Source organism: Dendrobates tinctorius, unplaced genomic scaffold, assembly GCF_039654945.1.
Source record: "Dendrobates tinctorius isolate UK_male_01 unplaced genomic scaffold, ASM3965494v1 ptg000178l, whole genome shotgun sequence".
NCBI classification, from domain to species: domain Eukaryota; kingdom Metazoa; phylum Chordata; class Amphibia; order Anura; family Dendrobatidae; genus Dendrobates; species Dendrobates tinctorius.
This window is the reverse complement of record NW_027361845.1, coordinates 1,540,971-1,546,642: the sequence shown is the minus strand read 5'-3', so window position 1 is coordinate 1,546,642 and position 5,672 is coordinate 1,540,971. Positions and strand designations below refer to the sequence as shown.

General features: G+C 36.4%; 1 non-coding gene across 1 annotated transcript; it reads right to left on the bottom strand.

Moving 5' to 3' along the window:
• Nucleotides 1–3,173: 3,173 nt before the first annotated feature.
• TRNAW-CCA (transfer RNA tryptophan (anticodon CCA)) lies at nucleotides 3,174–3,245 on the bottom strand. The gene has a single exon. It is a non-coding gene; the product is annotated as a tRNA-Trp (tRNA).
• Between the last annotated feature and the right edge of the window lie 2,427 nt (nucleotides 3,246–5,672).

Below are 5,672 nucleotides of genomic sequence, written 5' to 3'. Positions count from 1 at the left end.
CAGCGAAACCGGCAGGGGGGCCGCTCGCTGATCGCTGTCACACACAGCGATCTCGCTGGTGAGATCGCTGTTACGTCACAAAAGTTGTGACTCAGCAGCGATCTCGCTACTGAGATTGCTTAGTGAGACGGGGCCTTTACTGTTTTCAATAATAACCCAAACATCAATCAAGATATGAAAAGACATAAAGAGCTGACTGACCCCGACGTGACTTTAACACGCAACCTTCTGATATGGAGTCAGACGCGCTTCCGTTGCACCACGAGGTCAGCTGAAAAGTGTTGTTGCTCCCATACTTCACATGAAAAGTGCATGATAAAATATATGGACACCATCTTGAAATTTGCTACTTATAATCACAGTTTGGAAAAGATAAAAACAAGGATGAATTAAGGTCTTCACTTTCAGATTCAGGGATTTCCAATTAAAAATTTAGAATATAGTAATAAACCCTTGTTTCTTACAAATTCAAAGATGACAATGGTATGAACAAATTAATAGGTGTTTCTGACTTGCCCCAAATTTTCTGTTTTGAACTCAGTTCCCAATGATATATCTCATCAAAGGATTGTTGAAAAGATTTTATTCGGTAGAATTAAAAAAGCAATTTTTCAAACACTTTCCTGACAGGTGGCAACAAGATCATGATAATCTATTGTCAGTTAGAATACGCAGTTTCTGTTTTCAATCTTAACCCAAACATCGATCAACTTTTAAAAAGATGAAAGAGATACTTGAACGTGACATAATTTAAACATGCATCATGCTGACCAGGAGTAAGGCGCACTACCGTCAGTGTATGAGGACAGCTGTAAAACTTGCTTGCTCCCATAATTCACTTGTAAAGTGCATGAGGAAATATACAGACACCATCTTGAAATTTGCTACTTTAAATCACAGTTTAGAAAAGTAATAACAAGGATGAATTAGGATCTTCACGTTCCGATTCAGGGATTTCCAGTTTAAAGTTTAGATTCTAGTAATAAGCCTGATTTTCTTACAAATTCAAAGATGACAATGGTATGAACAAATTGATAAGTGTTCCTGGCATTTATTACATTTATTAATGTTTTTAACTCAATTCCCAATAATATTTCTCATCAAAATATTGTTGATAAGATTTTAATCTATAGAATTGAAAAAACACTTTTTTAAAAACTGTTCTGACCTGTGTCAACAACGTTGTGTTAATCTATTTTCAGTTGGATTACCCAGTTTCTGTTTTCAATCTTAACCCAAACGTCGATCAAGCTATAAAAATATGAAAGAGCTGCTTGACCATGACGTGATTTGAATACACAACTTTCTGATATGGATTCAGAAGCACTACAGTTGAATTAAGATCTTTACAATCAGATTCAGTGATTTCCAGTCAAAAATTAAGAATCTGGTAATAAACCCTCTTTTCTTACAAATTCAAAGATGGCAATGGTAAAAATAAATTAATAGGTGCTTATGGCATTAATTACATTTATTAATGTTTGGAACTGAATTCCCAATAACAATTCTTATCAAAGTCCTCTTGAAACGATTATAATCTGTAGAACTAAAAAATGCATTTTCTTAAACACTGCAGCCTGATAGCAACAAAGTCGAGTTAACTTTTGTCAGTTGGACTACGCAGTTACTGTTTTCAATAATAACCAAAACATCAATCAAGATATGAAAAGACATAAAGAGCTGATTGACCCCAACATGATTTGAACACACAATCTTCTGATCTGGAGTCAGACGCACTACCTTTGCGCCACGAGGTCAGTTGAAAAGTGTTGTTGCTCCCATACTTCACATGAAAAGTGCATGATAAAATATATGGACACCATCTTGAAATTTGCTACTTATAATCACAGTTTGGAAAAGATAAAAACAAGGATGAATTAAGGTCTTCACTTTCAGATTCAGGGATTTCCAATTAAAAATTTAGAATATAGTAATAAACCCTTGTTTCTTACAAATTCAAAGATGACAATGGTATGAACAAATTAATAGGTGTTTCTGACTTGCCCCAAATTTTCTGTTTTGAACTCAGTTCCCAATGATATATCTCATCAAAGGATTGTTGAAAAGATTTTATTCGGTAGAATTAAAAAAGCAATTTTTCAAACACTTTCCTGACAGGTGGCAACAAGATCATGATAATCTATTGTCAGTTAGAATACGCAGTTTCTGTTTTCAATCTTAACCCAAACATCGATCAACTTTTAAAAAGATGAAAGAGATACTTGAACGTGACATAATTTAAACATGCATCATGCTGACCAGGAGTAAGGCGCACTACCGTCAGTGTATGAGGGCAGCTGTAAAACTTGCTTGCTCCCATAATTCACTTGTAAAGTGCATGAGGAAATATACAGACACCATCTTGAAATTTGCTACTTTAAATCACAGTTTAGAAAAGTAATAACAAGGATGAATTAGGATCTTCACGTTCCGATTCAGGGATTTCCAGTTTAAAGTTTAGATTCTAGTAATAAGCCTGATTTTCTTACAAATTCAAAGATGACAATGGTATGAACAAATTGCTAAGTGTTCCTGGCATTTATTACATTTATTAATGTTTTTAACTCAATTCCCAATAATATTTCTCATCAAAATATTGTTGATAAGATTTTAATCTATAGAATTGAAAAAACACTTTTTTAAAAACTGTTCTGACCTGTGTCAACAACGTTGTGTTAATCTATTTTCAGTTGGATTACCCAGTTTCTGTTTTCAATCTTAACCCAAACGTCGATCAAGCTATAAAAATATGAAAGAGCTGCTTGACCATGACGTGATTTGAATACACAACTTTCTGATATGGATTCAGAAGCACTACAGTTGAATTAAGATCTTTACAATCAGATTCAGTGATTTCCAGTCAAAAATTAAGAATCTGGTAATAAACCCTCTTTTCTTACAAATTCAAAGATGGCAATGGTAAAAATAAATTAATAGGTGCTTAATGCATTAATTACATTTATTAATGTTTGGAACTGAATTCCCAATAACAATTCTTATCAAAGTCCTCTTGAAACGATTATAATCTGTAGAACTAAAAAATGCATTTTCTTAAACACTGCAGCCTGATAGCAACAAAGTCGAGTTAACTTTTGTCAGTTGGACTACGCAGTTACTGTTTTCAATAATAACCAAAACATCAATCAAGATATGAAAAGACATAAAGAGCTGATTGACCCCAACATGATTTGAACACACAACCTTCTGATCTGGAGTCAGACGCGCTACCGTTGCGCCACGAGGTCAGTTGAAAAGTGTTGTTGCTCCCATACTTCACATGAAAAGTGCATGATAAAATATATGGACACCATCTTGAAATTTGCTACTTATAATCACAGTTTGGAAAAGATATAAACAAGGATGAATTAAGGTCTTCACTTTCAGATTCAGGGATTTCCAATTAAAAATTTAGAATATAGTAATAAACCCTTTTTTCTTACAAATTCAAAGATGACAATGGTATGAACAAATTAATAAGTGTTTCTGACTTGCCACAAATTTTCTGTTTTGAACTCAGTTCCCAATGATATATCTCATCAAAGGATTGTTGAAAAGATTTTATTCAGTAGAATTAAAAAAGCAATTTTTCAAACACTTTCCTGATAGGTGGCAACAAGATCATGATAATCTATTGTCAGTTAGAATATGCAGTTTCTGTTTTCAATCTTAACCCAAACATCGATCAACTTTTAAAAAGATGAAAGAGATACTTGAACGTGACATAATTTAAACATGCATCATTCTGACCAGGAGTAAGGCGCACTACCGTCAGTGTATGAGGACAGCTGTAAAACTTGCTTGCTCCCATAATTCACTTGTAAAGTGCATGAGGAAATATACAGACACCATCTTGAAATTTGCTACTTTAAATCACAGTTTAGAAAAGTAATAACAAGGATGAATTAGGATCTTCACGTTCCGATTCAGGGATTTCCAGTTTAAAGTTTAGATTCTAGTAATAAGCCTGATTTTCTTACAAATTCAAAGATGACAATGGTATGAACAAAGTGATAGGTGTTCCTGGCATTTATTATATTTATTAATGTTTTTAACTCAATTCCCAAAAATATTTCTCATCAAAGTATTGTTGATAAGATTTTAATCTATAGAATTAAAAAAACACTTTTTCAAACACTTTCCTGACAGGTGGCAACAAGATCATGATAATCTATTGTCAGTTAGAATACGCAGTTTCTGTTTTCAATCTTAACCCAAACATCGATCAACTTTTAAAAAGATGAAAGAGATACTTGAACGTGACATAATTTAAACATGCATCATTCTGACCAGGAGTAAGACGCACTACCGTCAGTGTATGAGGACAGCTGTAAAACTTGCTTGCTCCCATAATTCACTTGTAAAGTGCATGAGGAAATATACAGACACCATCTTGAAATTTGCTACTTATAATCACAGTTTGGAAAAGATATAAACAAGGATGAATTAAGGTCTTCACTTTCAGATTCAGGGATTTCCAATTAAAAATTTAGAATATAGTAATAAACCCTTTTTTCTTACAAATTCAAAGATGGCAATGGTCTGAACAAATTAATAGGTGTTTCTGACTTGCCCCAAATTTTCTGTTTTGAACTTAGTTCCCAATGATATATCTCATCAAAGGATTGTTGAAAAGATTTTATTCGGTAGAATTAAAAAAGCAATTTTTCAAACACTTTCCTGACAGGTGGCAACAAGATGATGATAATCTATTGTCAGTTAGAATACGCAGTTTCTGATTTCAATCTTAACCCAAACATCGATCAACTTTTAAAAAGATGAAAGAGATACTTGAACGTGACATAATTTAAACATGCATCATTCTGACCAGGAGTAAGGCGCACTACCGTCAGTGTGTGAGGACAGCTGTAAAACTTGCTTGCTCCCATAATTCACTTGTAAAGTGCATGAGGAAATATACAGACACCATCTTGAAATTTGCTACTTTAAATCACAGTTTAGAAAAGTAATAACAAGAATGAACTAGATGTGTATTTCCTGAAGGAAGTACAGATAGTGGTTTGAAATGGTGCCCGGACTGCCCCCTTAAGAGAGACTTGCCTGCTGCCCCTGCAAGACTTTCAACCCAGGATCCATTTTAAGTGTGGGTGCCTCTCAGGGACCACTTTGGCCTCAGGGTCTGATTTGGTGGGTGGGGCCCCTCAGGATCTGATTCGGTGGCCTGGGCTCCCCAGGGTTTGAATTGGTGGCTGGGATCCCTCAGGGTCCAATTTTGTGGGTGTGGCCCCTCAGGGTCTGATTTTGTGGGTGTGGCCCCTCAGGGTCCGATTTTGTGGGTGTGGCACCTCAGGGTCCGATTTTGTGGGTGGGTCCCATCAGGATCCGATTTTGTGTGTGGGGCCCCTCAGGGTCCGATTTTGTGGGTGGGGCCCCTCAGGGTCTGATTTTGTGGGTGGGGCCCCTCAGGGTACAATTTTGTGGCCAGGGCCCCTCAGGGTCCGATTTTGTGTTTGGGGCCCCTCAGTGTATGATTTTGTGGGTGGGTTCCCTCCGGGTCGGATTTTGTGTTTGGGGTCCCTCAGGGTCCGATTTTGTGGGTTGGGCCCCTCAGGGTCTGATTTTGTGGGTGGGGCCCCTCTGAGTCTGATTTTGTGTCCGGGGCCCCTCAGGGTCCGATTTTGTGGTTGGGCCCTTCAGAATCCGATTTGGTGGGC